The sequence below is a fragment of the Gambusia affinis genome, linkage group LG24, assembly GCF_019740435.1.
Source record: "Gambusia affinis linkage group LG24, SWU_Gaff_1.0, whole genome shotgun sequence".
Classification (NCBI taxonomy): domain Eukaryota; kingdom Metazoa; phylum Chordata; class Actinopteri; order Cyprinodontiformes; family Poeciliidae; genus Gambusia; species Gambusia affinis.
In genome coordinates this window covers 65934-86348 of record NC_057891.1, presented here as the reverse complement: position 1 = coordinate 86348, position 20415 = coordinate 65934, and the positions used below count along the sequence as shown (strand labels likewise).

Here is a 20415-nt window from a genome sequence, read left to right as displayed (position 1 = left end):
CAGCTGAATGGGAGTAAATCAATAATTTCTCCGTTTGTCTGGGGAGACTCTCTACCGAGCAGCCATCTTGACGGTGTTCCAGCCGGAAGCCGTTTATCTCATTTTATTAGTTCCACTAATTAAATTGAATTATTTTCATTGAGAAAATGAAAAGGTTTGTTCTTTTGTGAGGGAATTTATATTTTACGGTGCCAGAAATACTGAAATTAATGTGCATAATAAAGATGTTGTGGTATTCTCATTTAGTAATGTAATTCTATTAGTTGTGTTTCACCTCAGGCCACTAAAGGCAAAATAAGGCCGAAAAGATGCAGCTAAGAGGAGCAGATTTAGAAGTTCACCGAAAGCTACAGAATGTGTTAAAAACTGAGCTGAAGAAAATAAAAGAGAGAAATTCAAATACATGCTGAGAGTGAAAATCATCCTAAACATGAAGATGTATCACAGATTTCAAAGGAAAATAAAAACGGAGAATAACCTGCAGAACCTGCAGCCTGTTGAGCTCAGAGAAAAACTCAGTTGTCTGGATTTTTCCAGACGAAGATGAAGTTGGTTTCTGATTGAAGCTTCTGATTCAGGAAATGGATAAAGGGCGATTCCACCTAATTATGCACAACTATCAGCATCTTTAATCTACTAGAGTTAAAACACTGAACCACCTGGACTCTTTAAACCTGGACTGGATTATTATCAACTAATAGCAGAAGATTTAAAACTAAGTGTGGCATTTGTGGATCTTCAATAAAGGGAGATTTCATTCTCTCTCTTTCTGCATCTTGACCTTTGACCTTGGAGAAAACAGCCACCAAGTCTGTGAATAGAGAAGAAATAAAATCAGTTCTAATAAAATCAATCTGGATCTATAACAGACTAAAATATGATAACAGTGATGTCATCATCTGATCAACATCTGATCTTCAATTTACTGAGTTTGACCCCACAGAGAATCAGTTCAGTTCCTGGTTAAAGTCCAGGTTCTGGTTCTGGTTCTGGTCCAGGCTTCATGTCCTCAGACCTTCAGCTGCAGTCAGATGTTGAAGATCTTCTATCATCCTGTAGTGTGTGGTGTGTTACGGTAGATCGTTGTGGCCTCTTCTATCTAAATCAGGGGTTTTCCCCACTGGGATCGTTAACACAACCTGTTGAATGTGACAGGTTGCCAATCAGAAAGCGCAGATTCTCTTCCTGCTTTCTGAGGGGAAATTACAGAGGGGAATCCCAAACAGCTGACACGGTGCAACCTGAAGTCCAGCGGACATTGGAGATGATATGTGGAAACAACATTAATGTTTATAAAACATTTGGTGCAAAGAATATAGAAATGACGAGGGGAGGAGTTGGACCGGTAACTTTTCAGCTGTTCTTCGTTAACGTGACATAAATAGGTTCTAATGATTTTCATTCAGTCAGGACGTTACGCTGACACTAGAGCTACATGAATTGCAGGTAGATTGTAGTAAAGCATTGATTAATGCCTGGTTTTAAAATGAGTTAAATTGACTTGTAGCCATTATTTTGTGCCCATTGTTGGACATCAGACGGCACAATTGAACCCGATCGAACTGTTATACCAAGGATTTCTGTGGGCTAATGTGTGATCTCTCAAGTTTTGAAAATCGGCCGACAGCTCTAAGATGGTGTAGTGTGAACTGGACATTAAACTGAGGAAATGAGGAAGGGAGGGTCAGTGGAGAGCAGCGGAGTTGAGCCTTTTTTAATTCAGCGTCATCAACAGAAAGAGAAAAAGGTCAGAAGAGACGATAAAGGCGATAATCAAAATGACGTTGATAGTTTTAATTTATCGTACGATTAATTGATTTATTATTTATAGTGACAGGCCTAATAATGACTAAAGTATAAATGAACGATTTTATTAGATTAGTAGAGAAAACAAACCTCAGATTCTTCACTTTACTGACTGAACTCTCCAGGATCTCAACCAGAGGCTTCAGATCAGATTCTCCATCTTCATCTATGAAGATCTGATTTATTTCCAGTTCAGTCAGATCTGGGTTGGTCTTCAGCGCTGAGGCCAAAACTTTACATTCATCCTTTTCGAGTGAACAGCCACCAAGTCTGTGATTAGAGAAGAAATAAAATCAGTTCTAATAAAATCAATCTGGATCAATAACAGACTAAAATATGATAACAGTGATGTCATCATCTGATCAACATCTGATCTTCAATTTACTGAGTTTGACCCCACAGAGAATCCGTTCAGTTCCTGGTTAAAGTCCAGGTTCTGGTTCTGGTTCTGGTCCAGGCTTCATGTCCTCAGACCTTCAGCTGCAGTCAGATGTTGAAGATCTTCTATCATCTGTGAAGGAAAGTTCAGTTTTCTCTGCAGCATCTGATGGAGCTGCAGCATCAGAGCCTCAAAGGAGCTGCAGCTGCTGATGAAGAGGCTGACTGAGCTGAATGAAGGAAACTACTGGAGATGATGGAGAGGAGGAGGAACTGCTCACAGCTCGGACTTGGACTAGACACTTTGGCTCCTTGAGATCTTCCACCAGGCAAGAAGTGAGTTAGAAATGAAGTGAGCAGAGCAGGAAGTCCAGCCTGCTGTGGACCTCTGGCATCTCTGGGTTTGTTTAGCCAATATCTGCTGCAGCATCTAGAATCATCATCATCATTAATAATAGTAGGATATTCTATAGAAACAAAGTTCCCAGCAGCAGGTTATTAAATGCTGCCACAGAGGAAACTGGGAGCAGAAACCAAACACATGATGCTCCCAGTTCTGTCTCCGTTCATCTGCTGGATTTGATGCTTTAACAAAGTAGAAAGTGGACAGTCGTCAACCTGCTGCAGCTAAAAGCTTCAGATTGTTCTGGTCGTCCTGCAGAGCAGCAGCAGAACCGGTCCTGCTGCTGCTTCAGGTCTGAACCTCTCAGACTGTTGATCTGAGAGGAACTGGGACAAACTGGTTGGAAGAGGGAACCATGTCTCTGCAGTGGTCTGTCCGTCGTCTCAGAGGAACAAAGGTTTGGATGTCAGAAGAAATTGTTGCTAAACTCCTGAATAGCTGAAGACCAAAACCCCTGGAGGAGACGGAGCGTTTGGGTCCAGCAGCATTTTCATGGTGAAGCAGTGAAAGTTCTCCAGTAACTAGAAGAGGCTGGGATGTCTAAAGAGTTGAAGCTCATGTCTCTCCAGGTCTTCATGGAGGACAGCTAACAGCTTCAACAAAGGCTGCAGATGAAGAGTTGATGAGGAAAATGGTTCCAGCTCTGGAAGCTCAGAGTTCTCAGAGCTTTGGGAGGATCTGACAGAAACCAGAACTTTCTGGACAGACAACAACAATCAACACATTTTGGTCTCATTTACAAACTCAGAGGAAACTAGTGGGAGGAGGAAGAGGTGAGGATGATGATGGAATGAAGAAGATCAACCCTGTTCACAAAGTTTCTAATTAATGCAACGGTTTATTTTAATGGTCCTAATTTTCATTAAACCTAAACAATTATTTTATAAAAACAATCAAAGATCCTAAAAGGTGAATTATGGAGTAGCGGCTCAATGAATGAAGAGAAGATTAAAGTTAAAAAGTCTCTCTGGTTGATTGTAAAGTGTTCATGTATATTGTATATGTAAGCAAAAATGGAAAAAACTAATAAAAAGTTCAATGATAAAAAAAGGTCTCTCTGGTTGATTGGATCTTTAAGAGAAAACAGATTTTCTAGAGTTTGTCATAATGCGATGTTTCTAGGACTCTAAGGCAAGCAACAACTACGGACACCCAAACAGTTTTAACGGATTTATTCAACAGTAGAAAGTGCAGGAGAGAGTGGCGGGGCGTCAATCTGCGACAGCAGGGAGGGGAACCGGATCAACGGAGGAACTGCAAAGGGGGCGAGCAGTTAAGAGGGAAGAAATGAAGGGAATGTTGGGGTAACCTGATGGTGACTTACAGTCTGCGGGTTGAGGTCAGCTGAGGAGGATACAGGGGGGTTCCAACTGTGGGTGTGGTGGTTTCCAGATGGGGGAGTTCCAGCAGGTAATTCAGGGCGGACAGGCAGCAGCTGAGTGGTGGGTGAGGCGCAGGCAAGGCCCAACGGAGCAGCTACAATCAGATTCCTCAGGTGAGTCTGGTTCTGAGCGAGTTCAGCGTGGATTCACACAATAGAAGCAGAACCATCTGGCATCTGATTCAGGGAAGCCGCTCCTCTTTAAGGACCTTGCAGATTGGTGGTGATGAATAGCAGCTGGATCCCATCAACCTGCCACCCTGTGAAGGAGAAGAAAACCACTCCTGCAGAAGAACCCAACAGTACCCCCCCTCAACGGATGCCACCTGGCGGCGAGGAAGAAAGCAGCGAGGCGCTCAAATGAGGGTCGGATCCAGGATAAAGGACCGTGGAACCCAGGACCGGTCCTCAGGGCCATAACCCTCCCAGTCCACCAGGTACTGCTTACCCCATCCACGGGGGCCACATCGAGTGTGTGGGTGGCCAACAACCCGGGGCGGAGGGGCTCGGAGGAGGCACAAAGGACTAGAGGCGTGGGTCTGACCGTGAAACACAGGGTGGACACAAATGGGCAACTTGGACAGGCAGCAGAAGGCAGAAGCTGGGCGGTGTCAACCAACAGACCCAGAAACCTGGGGGACAGCTTGCGGAACAGGATTTTAAAGGGAAGTTCTTTGGCGACAACCAAAGCGCTGGCAGGCGAGAAAGTGGGGGCTGGAATTGCTTCCTGTCTGCTGACGCTTATTCTGAGCAGGCGTTCATTGAAGGCAGCCTTAGTCTGGTTCCAAAATCGTTGACAGTTTGCATGTAAAGTCTGACAGGCGGAATGACTGCATCTGGGAAGGATGTAGGTAGTAGGAGGTTGGAACCCTTGAGGCGCCTCGAATGGAGATAACCCTGAGATATGTATGCGTGTTATGGGCGTACTCCACCCGCTGAAGAACACTCCAAGGCGTGGGGTTGGGCGCAGAGGCAGCGCAGGGTGTTCTCCAGTTCCTGGTTAAGCGTTCACAGCCCATTAGTTTGAGGATGGAACCCGAAGACAAACAGACGGGCTCCGAGCACAGAACAGAAGTTCCGCCAGAGCTGGGAACAGAACTGAGGCCCCTGGGAGACAATCTCCGCATGAGGCCATGGATGCATGCGAAAGAGAAGTTTTGCAGTCTCGGCCGGCGAGGGAGTTTAGTGAGGCGACCAAATGACAAGCCTTGGAAACGGTCTATAATAGTGAGGATGACATTTTTCCGTTTGGATGTGGGAGACCAGTAACAAAATCTAGGGAGATGTGGGACCAGGGACTAGCGAAGGAATGGACAGTGGTTGTAACAGACCAGAAGGTGGGGTGAGGTCTTGTTCCCTAGCACAGGTGGGGCAGAGACATATTCAACGACATCTTTATTGAGTGAGGGCCAAAAAAAGTACGAGCAGCAGCAGACTAAACGGCTTGACTTACCCAGGACGGAGAAGCGGATGAGTGTGTGCCCAATGGATGGCTCGACCCGGACAGAGGCGGGGACATACTGACTGGTTGGGAGGACCTGTCTGGGTCTGGTGGTTAGAGCCTCTTGGATGGCTCTCTCCACATCCCAGGTAAGGGACCATGGTGCGAGGCTGGGCAGGATGGATCCGGGAGACTGGATCAGGAGACTGGAGAGTCATCTGGAGAGTGGAGGAGAGGGCATCTGGCTTGGTGTTCTTGGAACCCAGGCGATAGGTGATGTTGAGGAGGTTGAGAACGGGAGAGAGAAAGACTGGCAAGTGGATTCAGGCGTTTGGCGGACTGAAGGTAAGCCAGAGTCTGTCCAGACAATGACTGGGAGCTCAGTACCCTCAAGCCAGTGTCTCCACTCCTCAAGGGCCAGTTTGATGGCCAGGGCTGTCACCAATGTCATACCTGCTTTGTGGGGAAAACTTCTTAGAGAAGAAGGCACTGCAGGTGGAGCTTGCCATCTTTGGAGAGCGCTGTGACAGGAGGCCCCACACCTGTTTCAGATGCATCCACCTCCACTGTAAATTGAGCAGAAGGGTCAGGATGAATGAGAATGGGAGCATCCACAAACCTTCTCTTTAGCTCAACAAAAGCAAGTCCGGCCTCTGGGGTCCAGCTGAATGGGTGTTTGGTGGAGGTCAGACTGGTCAGAGGGGTTGCGATGACACTGAAGTTTCGGATGAACCGCCGGTAGAAATTAGCGAACCCCAGAAAGCGCTGGAGTTGCTTTCTGGAGTTCGGAACCGGCCATTCCTCAACAGCCTTGATCTTAGCCAGGTCCGTCTTCACCTGCCCGCCCTCAAACACAAAGCCAAGAAAGGTAATGGATGTTACATGAAACTGACACTTCTCAGCCTTGACAAAGAGCCGGTTTTCCAGCAACCTTTGGAGGACCAATCTGACATGCCGGCGGTGCTCATCCATGCTGTTGGAGAAGATAAGAATGTCGTCAAGATAGACAAAAACAAACACATTGAGATAGTCCCGAAGGACATCATTTACCAGATTCTGAAAGGTGGCGGGGGCATTGCAGAGGCCAAAGGGCATAACCAGATACTCAAAATGACCAAAGTGGGTTTTGAATGCCGTTTTCCATTCATCACCCTCTCGAATGCGAATGAGATGATACGCATTATTCGCTTGGAGAAGATGGAGGCTTGGTGAACAGGTTCAAAAACTGAGGACAATAAAGGGAGAATATTTGTTTGTTTTTACGGTGATTTGATTAAGACCTCTATAATCAATACGCGGGAGAGAGTTATCCTTCTTAGAAGAAGAATCCAGCAGGGGGGGGAAGGACGAATGAGACCAGCCTTAAGTGAGTCATTAATGTACTGCTCCAGTGTTTCCCTTTCTTGCTTGAGATGTTAAATAACCGGCTGGAAGGAAGTGGGGCTCCTGGAAGGAGATACATAGGGACGATGTGGAGGGAGAGATTGGCGAGATCTTTTCTGAAAACCCGATGGAGATCATGGTATTCAGTGTGAGATATTTGCCAGGTTCACCAATCGGCTGGGATTGCTCAGAGGGCAGGGCCGGTTTAGCAGATTGCATTGGTTTAGACAGTAAGGACTCCATGCGCATGCATCAGCCCAGTTAATGTGGGGTTGTGCTTGGAACCCAGAGAACCAGAACCAGAGGGCATCCTTAGTAGGAAACACAAAGCATTGAATGAGCTCCTGGTGGTTGCCCGAGCGTGGAGGAAACTGGGGTTTTGATGGGTTGTTAATGGGACTGCCATCTAAGGCAGCCACCACGGAGAAGGTAAGGCCTGGACCTGGATCTGATATTTCTCAACTAAAACAGGGTGTATGAGATTCTGCTCTGAACCGGAGTCTACCAAGGCTTGGAAGGATAGGAATGCTGCTGAATGGTGAGAATAGCAGGAAGATTTAGCTGGAGGTAATTATTCTCTCTAGATTAGAACCCCCATACTTACTGGCGGGCCAGGGTGTTTGGGAATAGGACATGCTGAGATGAAATGTTGAGGAGAGCCACAGCAGCAACAGCCAGAGGCTAGCAGGCGCTGCCTCCTCTGGGGCTTAGCAGACTCGGCCTAACTGCATAAAAGTACATTCTGGATAGAAGGACTGGATGTGTCTGGGCTGGGAGAACCCCTAATGGAGAACTGAGATGACTGGGAATTTGAGGATCGGGATCTAGTTCTAAGTCGATTATCAATCTTGATGGCCAGGTTAATTAATTAGTCAGGTTCAGGTCTCGGCAAGCCAGCTCATCTTTTAATTTTTCATTCAGAGCATGTTGGAAGGCTCCTTTAAGAGCTGGTTCATTCCAACCTGCGCTTACCAAATCAAACTCAAACAAATCGGCCACAGACTTATTTCCCTGCCTTAAATCCCAAATTCTTTTAGAGGCAACTTCTTCCCCAAGTTTGGGACAAAAGTCTGTTTGCTATGAAATCATCAAAGAGTAAAGAGCTGATGTTCTCTTCGTCCACTATGGTCTCCGCCCATCTAAGTGCTCGATCCTTTAACAGTCCTACAATAAAAGAAATCTTGCTGGCGTCATCCGGAAATGGCGGGGAGGCGAAAGGCTAGAGAACATTGCAGTAGAAAACCCTTGCTTTTCCCCAGCTCACCTGAGTATTGTTCGGAAGCGGGCATGATGGCGTCCACGAGGCAGCGGAGGGCGGAGGAAGCGAAGTAGGAGCAGGCGCAGGGGCTGGAACAGGAGCGGACCCGGAGCGGAGCTGGGAAATCCTGTCCTGCAAAATCTGAATCTGATTTGTCATTTGGTGTAAGTGCTGGAGTATGGAGTTCTGCTGATGCAGCACGCCATTAATTCGGCGTCGCGGCCCAGGAGGATGACCTGTTCAGACAGAGTCCGTGTTGTGCTGCAGAGTCCGATTGGCCAGATGGTTTCTGTCATAATGCGATGTTTCTAGGACTCTAAGGCAAGCAACAACTACGGACACCCAAACAGTTTTAACGGATTTATTCAACAGTAGAAAGTGCAGGAGAGAGTGGTGGGCGTCGATCTGCGACAGCAGGAGGAACGGATCGGAGGAACTGCAAGCAAAGGGCGTTAAGAGGAAGAATGAAGGGAATGTTGGGGTAACCTGATGGTGACTTACAGTCTGTGGGTTGAGGTCAGCTGAGGAGGATACAGGGGGGTTCCAACTGTGGGTGTGGTGGTTTCCAGATGGGGAGTTCAGCAGCAGGTAATTCCAGGGTCAGGTGAGTCTGGTTCTGAGCGAGTTCAGCGTGGATTCACACAATAGAAGCAGAACCATCTGGCATCTGATTCAGGGAAGCCGCTCCTCTTTAAGGACCTTGCAGATTGGTGGTGATGAATAGCAGCTGGATCCCATCAACCTGCCACCCTGTGAAGGAGAAGAAAACCACTCCCCTGCAGAACCCAACAGAGTTCTGAAGGTTTTTATTCATTTCAACATGAAAAGTGATAAAAAGTTAAATATTTTTAAAATGATCAAAATGTGTAAAAACCAGAAGCTGCAGCTGTCCTGGATGATCTGAATGTTTAGATGTTTGAATGGATGAAATAGTCCAGAGGATGAAGGAAGAAGTTAAAGACCAAAAACATCCAGAAGCAACTTGAAGAAGAAGAAGAAACAGGAGGACAATATTGCTGAATCAGCATTCACACAATGAAAACATCTGGACTCACCGAGCCTTTCTGCAGTTCCTCACAGCTGGAACCAGTCTCCGTCGTCCTGATTCTGATGTGTTGTACTTCTCCAGGTCCAACTCATCCAGAACCTCTGACATCTGCAGCATGAAGGCCAGAGCTGAACAGTCAGTATCTGAGAGCTTCTTCCCTGAATCCAGCAGCCGTTGGATCTCCTGATAAAATGAGAGATCGTTCATCTCCATCAGACAGTAGAAGATGTTGATTCTTCTGTCAGGAGAGATTCTATCAATGTCCATCTCCTTCAGGTTGGTGATGATTCTCTGGATGGTTTCTGGACTGTTCTCTCTCTGACCCAGCAGATCTTCTAAGAGGTTCTGGTTGGACTCCACAGTGAGACCATGAAGGAAGCGGACAAACAGGTCCAGGTGGCCATTTTCACTGCTGAGGGATTTCTTCATGACTTTCTTCATGAACTCATCTAGAGATGTTTCTCTGTATTTTTCTCCCAGGATCGTCTGGATCACCTCTGACTTCCTGCTGGTGAAACAGTGGAGCATGTAGACTGCAGCCAGAAACTCCTGGACGCTCAGATGAACAAAGGAGTAGACTGAGATGTTGCTCACTCCTCTCTCTGTTTTAAACATTTCAGTGAAAACTCCTGAGAACAACGCAGCATCTTTGATGTTGATGTCACACTGATTGAGGTCTTTGTCATAGAAGATCAGGTTTCCCTTCAGCAGCTGATCAAAAGCCAGTCTTCCTAGAGACTCAATCAGCTTCATGTTCTCTGGAGTCCAGATTGATTTTGTCTTTTTTCCTCTATCATACTTTTCCTCCTTGATTGTGAGTTGAACCAGCAGGAACTCTATGTACATCTCAGTCAGGGTCTTGGGCAGATCTCCTCTCTCTCTGGTCTCCATCAGATTCTCCAGAACTTTAGCAGTGATCCAGCAGAAAACTGGGATGTGACACATGATGTGGAGAGTTTTTGATTTCTGGATGTGGGAGATGATCCTGTTGGCCTTCACTTCATTTGTGAATCTCTTCCTGAAGTATTCCTCCTTCTGGGGGTCAGTGAACCCTCTGACCTCTGTCACCATGTCAACAAACTTTGCTGGGATCTGATTGGCTGCTGCAGGTCGTGTGGTTATCCAGAGGAGAGCAGAAGGAAACAGTTTCCTCCTGATGATGTTTGTCAGCAGAACATCCAGTGATCTGGACTCTGTAACATCAGTCAGGATCAGATTGTTCTTGAAATCCAGATCAAGTCGACTTTCATCCAGACCATCAAAGATGAACAGAACCTGAAACGTTTCAAAGCTGCTGATTTCTTTGGTTTTAGTGAAGAATTTATGAATCAGTTCTAATAAACTGAACTTTTCTTCTTTCAACATATTCAGCTCTCTGAAAGTGAATGGAAATATGAAATCAATGTTCTGGTTGGTTTTGCCTTCAGCCCAGTCCAGAGTGAACTTCTGTGTTAACAGTGTTTTCCCAATGCCAGCCACTCCCATGGTCATCACTGTTCTGATTGGTTGATCTCTTCCAGGTGGGGTTTTAAAGATGTCTTCTCTTCTGATTGTTTCTTGTTTCCTGGATGCTGTTTCAATGTGTCTGACCTCATGTTCCTGGTTGACCTCTCTAGTTAACCCCTCTGTGATGTGGAGCTCTGTGTAGATCTGGTTCAGAACGGTTTTATTTCCATGTTCAGCGACGCCTTCAGAGAGACTCTGGAACTTCATCTTCAGAAACTCTTTAAGGTCAGGCTGATACTGAGCAACAATATCTGAAAAAACATAGAAAAACAAACAAAATAAAAACAATTTGCAATATTCTAACAAGTAACTGGACTAATAAAGTGTCCAGTTTGGTTCTTCTACATAAACTATGAAGGAAACATAATTCAATAATTAGAGAAAACCGTTATTAAAATGCTTTTAATAACGGTCTGTAACAAAAACACACAATTTCATCATGACTTGATTTGTTTTTATAATATATTTGATAATGTATGTAGAAATCATTATTTTATGGGAAAAAAAGGAAAAAAAAAATGCTCTGGGGCCCCCTGGTGGTCGCGGTAGGTACTGCAAGCTTTGCAGTAACGAGCTGCCGTGCAGAGAGCATCCAAACGTCCAGAGCTCCGGTCAGAAGATAAGTTGAACCCAGGACCTTCTTGCTGCAAGGCAACAGCTCTACCAACTGCCAAACGTTTTTCAACACGTCGACATCAAAGTGTTCAGTCAGACCAAAAGCAGCTGATGTCGTCCAGGAGGAGCAGAGATTCCTGCCAGAGGGCGATACGGCCAAGTCTCTGGATCCTCTGATCCTGGACAACCACAACACCATCGATCCAAACCTCTCCACCTTCTTTACAACCTCTTTGCTCTCCAGCCTCATCTGGGCCGTGTGAGCCGCTGTTTTCTGCTGCTGGAGAATTTTATTAAGAAATTAAACAAACTCGATTTCAAAACGTTGGAAAAACTTTTTTTAAATAAAAATAAAATCCCAGTCCACATGCTTCCTCATTCACAACATGTTCGCTGCTTCCAGGCTGCAGGAACTTCAGTTCTGATGGTTCTGACCCGTCTGGTGGTTCTGAACTGTAACTGGTGTCTCCAGCAGGGGACACTGTCCTAGTCAAAGTCTCCAGCTGCTTCTTCAGGACTCTGGTCCCTGATTGTCCTGAACCTACTGATCTGGTTCCTCCTCTTCATCACTCAGTACATCACATTGACCTTTGACCTTCTAATCAGCCAATCATCGCTATTGATCACCACCAATCATCTGATTGGAAAACTCCAATATTTATACCACTGACCTTTGACCTGGAGATGAACCCGTTTCATCATCAGGATGACTCGTTTCCTGATGGAGACTCTGCAGGTGTAGATCCCGCTGTCTGCAACTGAGGGACGTTCCAGAGTCAGACTGAGGTCTTTAGTCTTCAGTGGGTCGTCATTCATCCTGGTTCTGTTGCTGCTGGTCAGGTTCTGTCCTTCAGGATCAGCAGAACCGTTTGGATACACACAAACCGTCTTCTTCTCTCCGTCCCTCCACTCCACTCTAGCGCCTCCAGGCAGGCAGACGTTGGTTTTGCAGGGCAGCAGGACAGATTTAACCCCTGAATCCACCTTCAGTGGAACTGAGAGACAAAGAGGACAAGATAAAAAAGAGAGAGAAAGAAAAAGAGAAACAGAGAGAGAGTTCCTTCTCTTCCTTCCCTTCCCCCCTTGGACCAGGATGAACCCATCAGGTCAGAGACCATGAAGGTGTTTCTGGTGAAAATGTTTCTTGTAACTGAGACGTTCAAGTCAGAGAGAAAAATCCGACAGCAGTGTTTCGTCTCCAAGACAGTTTGGTGATGAAACTGTTCTGAAGGCAGGACTGAATTGTAGTTTCTATCTTTGCCACTAGGGGGCAGCAGCCATTTAGTGAGTAAAGTTTTGTTCAGATGTGAAATAATGTTCAGTTATCAGTGCAGATCAGTTGAAGTTGTGTTTGTAGTTAGTTTATGTGATATTTATGACCATCAGACTGGTAAGATACAATCTATTTGTGTTTAAGAAGAATAATGTTTGTATTTTATTACTTTAGACATTTTCTGTTGGCTCATTTTGCCCAGAAGAAGCTGAGTTTTACTTTAAAATGGTGAATTCTGTTATGTTGAGTTTTTCTCTTTTACTTTATTTAACTTTATTAGTAACTAATCAAACATCCAAACTCCGCCCACTTCCACAGTCCTTCACTGAGAGGAAGAGACTTTAAATCCTGCTGCTAGTTTATAAATCACTGAACGGATTAAAGATCTGCAGCTGCTGGATCAACCTGCTGGTTCTGGTTCTGCTCTACATCCAGAACCAGAACCAGTCATGGAGAAGCAGCATTCAGCTTCTATGCACCATAAATCTGGAACAAACTTCCAGAAAACTGAAATACAGCTGAAACACTGAGTTCCTTTAAATCTAACAGACTGTAGAGACAGCAGCAGCAGCAGCAGCAGCTGGTTCTGGTTCTGGTTCTAACTTTACTGCATTTGATCTGAACATGAATGAACAGAAAGATCTGAACTGATGACAAGATGAACCGTTGACCTCTGACCCCTAGGACAGGTCACATGATGTCTCACAGCATTCTGGGTCAGAAACATTCAGACTCACCTGGCAGGAAATAATCTTTAAAATGATATAAAACGCCTGCAGAGACGATGAGAACCAGAACCAGCAGAGCTTTGAGAACCAGCAGAGCTTTGGCCCAGGATGGAAAAGGTTCTGTGGAAAAACAGAGAAAGATTGACCTCACTCTGACCTTTGACCTTCATCAGCAGCTCTGACCTGATGCTCTGGACTGACCATATTCCAGAACCACAGTGTGTCTCAGGACGTCCTGGTCTCTGTAGAAGGTGCAGACGTAGCGTCCACCGTCTCCGTCTCTGGGGTTCCTCAGGGTCAGGCTGACGTCTCCGGTCCTCAAGAAATCTTTCTTCATCTCTGTTCGGTCGCGGTAAAAACCGTCCTGCTTTCTTTGGTTGCTGCTGTGAACCATCATAAATTCTGGTTCTGAGCGGGTCCACTCCACTATTGTGCCCTCAGGAAGGTGGGATGATGTTCTGCAGGGCAGGACGACAGAACCTGACCCTTCAGTGACCTTGACCTCCTGCTGATCAACTGAGAGGAAATAAAGAAGAAAATGAGCAGAAACAGTTTGGATCATTTTCTGGTTTGATGTCGTCATTCAGTTTCTGTCTGCAGGGAGAAAAATCATTTCTTTAATGATCAACATAAAATCAGAAACTTGAATCCATCAGTGGTTCATGTGACAGTTATTGATGCACCAGAGGGTTTGATCTATACACAGCAGATCTACAAAACCTGTTTGTTCTGTGGAGGCTGAAGATGAGAAACACAAATACTAAATATTCCTGGAGATTCATCCTGTAAATGTTCAGTTTATCCAGCTGGTCAATGATCATCAAAACATAAATAATAGTGGAAAAAGTGAAAAAGGTCTCGATAAATCATGTTTTATAATCTTAATAAATATAAAGTGTTTTTAAGAAGTCATAAAATGATGCTGAATATTGATCTAATTCATTTATATTTTATTTTTATAGATATTTACATGAATGTGTTTGAATGAAGCTGCTGTCATTAAAGAGCCGACTGCTTTACTGTTAATGAAAAACTAAAATAGAGACTGAGGTCAATTATGGAGACTTAAAGAAACATGAAATATTAATGAAAGCATTTCTGTTTTGTTAGGAATTAACAGCAGGTTTATAGGAAATAAATCTGTTTCCATAGTAACTCAGATTATAGAAATTATTGTATTAATAATAATTTCATTATAGAAATAATCCATTCATCCATTCCTTAGTTATTCTGAGTTATTCTGGGGATGGTCTCCATGGTTACAGACACTATGAACAACTTTAAAATAGGGTGTGCTGCTTGTTTATCTGACCTTTGACCTTCAGATGAATCTGTTTCACTTTCCGTTCTTCTATTCCATTAGAGATGCTGAAGGTGTAGTTTCCTCCATCAGACGGTTGAGGTTTCCTCAGAGTCAGGCTGAAGTCTCCAGAGTCCAGAGCGTCAGGATTCATGGAGGTCCGGTTTGTGAAATGCTGGTTCTGGTTTTTAAGATCGTCACCGTTTTCTCTCCGTAGATGGACGGAGTTAGGACTGAGATCACTGCGAGTCCAGATGAGTAACGGATCTTCAGGTAGAAGATCATAGTAAAGGCAGGGCAGCAGGACAGACTCCGCCCCCTCATTAACCTCCACCACTCCACCCAGAGCATGCTGGGAAACTGAGGACACAAGACGAGGGTTTAGTGTGTAGAAATACTGATCAGTTATTGACTAGTGATGAAAGATTTCAGTCTGTCTGCTAAACAGCTCAGTGATGCTGAACTCTTATTGGGCAGCAATGATCTCTGTTCATGTAACATGTAACTCACATTAAGCAAAATGTCAGAAAACTGATAAAAGTGCATTAAAATAACTGTTAAAATGTAAAAACTGAAGATGGAAACAGATGAAACTCAAACATCCTGAATGTGTTTTTTAGAGTTGCTGCTGTTTGTGGTTATTAGCAGAAATCCTGCTGTCAGTTTTCAGGTTGTTTTTTCTCATGAACTGATTTGATGAGAAAGATTTTTGTTTTAGTATCTTGGTGATTGTTGGGGCAGACATTTTGTTTCTGTGACTTCCTGAAAAACTAAAATTCTTCTAACTTTATTTTTCTGGGATTTCTGGTCCAGATTCTTTATAGTTACAGAATTTAAACCTTCCAGTAACTTTCAGTTAGTTTCTGCTGTGAAACTGAAGCGTCTTTGTTGATCAAACAACAATTTGGAAACTTCTGTATATTCTACATATTTTATTACTTCAATAGAACCTCATTGTGAGCGTTCATCTCTAAAGGGGCTTTTACACAATTACACAGTTTGAACCCAGATTTCTAAAAATGTAATTCTAGTCATAAATACATTCAAGATATTTGTTAAAGGATCCAGGATCAGTTCAACATGATGCAATAAATATGTTGTCATTTTCCTGTTGACTAAAGAACAAAAACTCATAATTACATTCTGAATATCATCCATAGATCAGGTTTGTTTTTTATAAAACCAGTAAACCAGAGAAGAACCAGAACCACCATTACTGGTCTGACCACCATCATGCATCAGCAGCAGAACATTATGACCACCAACCTGTGAGACCCAGGTGAATTCAGGAGAAATAAACTACAATCACCCAGGCGACCATCTTGGATTCAAATGAACATTTATGTGAAAAACTGAAGACAGGAAGGAAAACCAGAACCAGAACCAGAACCTTCAACATCTGCAGACTAGGCCTGTCACAATAACAAATTTTGCTGAGCGATTAATTGTCTCAAAAATTATTGCGATAAACGATACTATTGTCTGAAGACCTTTGTACACTGATTTCATGGAAGTGACATAATAATTCATGCGATTTCCTGCCAAAGATAGATACACTTTAATTTCAAAAGAACACTTAACACTGGAACTGATAAAATAAACAAAACACCCAAAAACAAAAAAACAGTGGATTCTCAGTCTCCATTAACAAAAATGTACTTGAATGAAAACACCAAAGTGTAAATAAATACTGCATTCAACCAAAAGAGTGCAGATTATGAAGTCTGTTTACCATATTGCCCTTCAGTAATCATTAGATTTAAATAGAGAAGATGGAACATCGACTACCTGATGCAATAGTTCACACTACATGTTAGTTCACACCTACATTTTCCCCTTATGACAATCTTAGAACGTTGATCGTTCTAAGGATGTCGCATGCCATTTTGTAACCAATCATCCTGTAGTGTGTGGTGTGTTACGGTAGATAGTTGTGGCCTCTTCTATCTAAATCAGGGGTTTTCCCCGACTGGGATCGTTAACACAACCTGTTGAATGTGACAGGTAGCCAATCAGAAAGCGCAGATTCTCCTCCTGCTTTCTGAGGGGAAATTACAGAGGGGAATCCCAAACAGCTGACACGACGTAACCCGAAGTCCAGCGGACATTGGAGATGATTTGTGAAAACATTAATGTTTATAAAACATTTGGTGCAAAGAATATAGAAATGACGAGGGGAGGAGTTGGAGCGAAATTGCTACGCAGTTGATGAACCCGGTAACTTTTCAGCTGTTCTTCGTTAACGTGACATAAATAGGTTCTAATGATTTTCATTCAGTCAGGACGTTACGCTGACACTAGAGCCACATGAATTGCAGGTAGATTGTAGTAAAGCATTGATTAATGCCTGGTTTTAAAATGAGTTCACTGAACTTGTAGCCATTATTTTGTGCCCATTGTTGGACATCAGACGGCACGATCAAACCCGATCGAACCGTTATACCAAGGATTTCTGTCGGCTAATGTGTGATCTCTCAGGTTTTGAAAATGGGCCGACGATCAACCGACAGCACTAAGATCGTGTAATGTGCGCTGGACATTGCTCTAAGGAAATGAGGAAGGGAGGGTCAGTGGAGAGCAGCGGAGTTGAGCCTTTTTTCATTCAGCGTCATCAACAGAAAGATAAAAAGGCTGGAAGAGACAATGAAGGCGATAATTAAAATGACATTGATAGTTTTAATTTATCGTACGATTAATTGATTTATCGTGACAGGCCTACCGCAAACATTCATCACTGGTTTCTGAGGTTAATGTTTCTGGGAGCTAATGTCCAGATTACTGGTCTGTGTGGGTCTCAGTGTTTCTGATGCTGCCAGAACTACAACCCGATAAAAACTGATCGAAAACAACATAACCAGATCAGCTGCTGAATCAAAACCAGAGAAATTAAATCCAGACAGGAAACGACAAAGTGGAGCCACTGGTTGGATGGAAGAGATTAGAATCCAACCAGGAACAATAAACCAATGAGATCTACTGGGAGGACTGGTGAGAGACGAGTCGCTGGAACCAGAACAAACAACCAGCTGAGGTCACCAAGGGTCAGTTAGAGAGAAGAATGGACCAGAACCAAGAAGCTCTGAGGCTGATCAGCAGCTTGCAGAGAGACTGGAGAGGATGAGGAGCAGAGAGAGGAAGGTGACCTTACCGAGCAGGAGGATCATCATCATCATCATCATCTTCCTCTCAGAACAAACAGAGAGACTTCCATCAGATCCCAGCAGTGGATCACCTCTGACACCAGTTCACTGTTTCTACTGGAACCAGCAGAAACATGCAGGAGGAAACTCCTGCTGATTGGCTGATCCAGATGTCAATCTGGTTCTGATCCAGATCAGTTCTGAGGAAAGGCGTGGAGCTTCAGTTTCCTCATAGTTTTCTTGGAGTTCAATCATTTCTGTCTTTCTGCTCCACCATGTCCGTTTACCAGTTTCATTTCCCGACCAGAACCTCTGAGTGTAAACCACCTAGAGAAATAATGAGATTTGGTTATTTATAAAAACAGGCTTCAAGGCTGAAAATGTTCAGGTGTTACAAGTCATACATGTCATCCAAATGGATCAGAACCAGAGTTACATTCACCGTCCAGCCTGGGAAACATTTAGCAAACCTGATGGATGAAACCAAGTCAGTTTTCTGCTTGTCCGTCTTTATGCTAATGAGGAGAGCTGCCTTCTCTGTCCAGCTCTACTATTGGCCAATGGAGCTTTGGAACCAACGTCACTGCTTAGGACGTTGTGGGGCGTTTACGTGTGCAGCTGCTCGGTGCCATCTTTACAGGTCACAGACAAAAACAAACTTTATTCAGGTGTTTTTATTGTGTTACCGATCGCAGTGAAGTTGGTTTCAAGTTGGATATTGGATATTCCAATATCCACAGTGGCGTTTAATTTCAGCCAGCCATTCTCAAGCTCCCTCCTCAAGCTCTCAGAGGTTCACTTAAGGACCGTCAACACATTTCCAAACCAAACACTCCTGTCAAACAAATGTTTATAAATGCCTTACCCTGTGACTAACTGATACAAAAAAGTGGTAATTTATGCTTTTACATGAGATGACTGAGCTTCTCACCCTATTTCTAAAGGAGAGCCCAGACACCCTACGGGGAAAACCCATTTCGGCCGCTTATATCCACGATCTCGTTCTTTCTGTCATGACCCAAAGCTCATGACCATAGATGAGGGTGGGAACGTAGATCGACCGGTAAATCGAGAGCTTCGCTTTTTGGCTCAGCTCTCTTCACCACGATGGACCGGTAGGACGGCCGACGATGCGCCAATCCGCCTGTTGTTCTCCCGCTCCCTTCTTCCCCCATTTGTAAACAAGATCCCGAGATACTTAAACTCCTCCACTTGGGGCAGGACAACCCCCATCCCGGAGAAGGCACTCTACCCTTTTCCGACTCAAGACCATGGCCTCGGATTTGGAGGCACTGATCGCCATCCCAGCCGCTTCATACTCGGCTGCGAACCGCTCCAGCTAGAGCCGCACATCACGTCCGGATGAAGCCAAAAGGACCACATCATTCGCAAAAAGCAGAGATGCAATCCTAAGGCCACCAAAACTATTATTTATTATGTATAAAGGTATTGTTTATGTAACCTAATTAGCTCTAGATGCTGAAGAAAATTTAAAAATATGGTGTTTTAGAAGACAATTTATCTTTTATGTTGCCAGTAATGGCAAAATTAATAGTAAATAGTAAAGACTTTGTGGTATTCTCGTTTAGTGACGTAATTATATTAGTTGTGTTACTACCCCCACGCCACTAGACACAGTAGCAAGCCCGAAAAGATGCAACTACAGAGCAGATTTAGAAGTACACCTGAAGCTACGGAATTTGTTAAAAACAGTGAGCTGTGTTGAAGTAAATAAAAGAGAGAAGTTCAAATACATGCTGAGAGTGAAAATCCTTCCTAAAGGTGAAGATATATCAGATTTTTAAAAAATGACTAAAAACGGGAGGCCACAGATAATATTGGAAATAGCGTCCCCTTCACTTCCGGAGTGCAATGGTCCCATTTCCAAATAAGGTATGTGACTGACAGTGGTCCATCCCCGTCCCTTCCTGTTTGCTGCAACTAGGTGTACTTGACACGTTTGCTAATTTTAGAAAAGGGAAAAGACTCACTGCAGGAAGGAACTGAACCAGAAGGGTCAAAGGTCAACATCTTGTCACCAACCCAGAGAGGAAAAGCTGCAGTGATTCTAAGGAGACTCTCAGTTCATTTATATTACATGGACAAAACCAAACATTTAACACTGAACAAAACATGTAAATATTCACAGATAACCAGACTGTGGAAAGAACAAGCAGATTTATTTAATTCAGCAGGAACTTTGATTTTAGTTCAGGCTAAAAGAGAACATGAAGACTGGGAATATCAGGTAGAGAAACAATTCAGTGATTAAAATATATAAAACAAAACAGGTTTACTAGTAAGAATTTGTAAACAGTTATGGAAATCATCACAGCGATTCAACAGATAAATTCACAGATTTTTGTGATTTCCTAAAACATTTAAAAACCAGAAACACTCAGAAACAGAGCGACGGTCAGAGAGGAGGAAAGATTTATTCAGGGAGTTCAACTTAAATATCTGAAATCTCCAGGTCAAATCTGACATTTTCATTAGTTTTTTTAAATTAGGTTTTCCTTCTAAAGTCAAAATGTACAAAACAACAAAAAACAATTTGACCCAAAATGACTGACTTCCTGCTGGGTGTGTAAATCGGGTCCAATAGTCATTTTTATCGGTTCTGATGGTTTGATGTTTTAACTCAATTACATAGATTTAAATAACAGCAGTGGGTGGAGCGGATGTTTTTAAATACTCTAGGGCGCTTTGTTATTTCACCATAATCAGTTATTATTGATAAATAATTGATTGAAAT

The 20415-nt window shown here is 43.7% G+C and overlaps 1 protein-coding gene and 1 long non-coding RNA gene across 2 annotated transcripts in view; both read right to left on the bottom strand.

Annotated features, from left to right (window-relative positions):
- LOC122827331 (NLR family CARD domain-containing protein 3-like) overlaps positions 1-20415 on the bottom strand; it is a 400427-nt gene that overhangs the window by 340209 nt on the left and 39803 nt on the right. The window lies entirely within an intron of this gene.
- On the bottom strand, positions 5952-6582 carry LOC122827348. The gene is made up of 3 exons (XR_006370036.1): positions 6460-6582; positions 6341-6382; positions 5952-6255 (listed from the first exon to the last, which is right to left on the bottom strand). It is a non-coding gene; the product is annotated as an uncharacterized LOC122827348 (long non-coding RNA).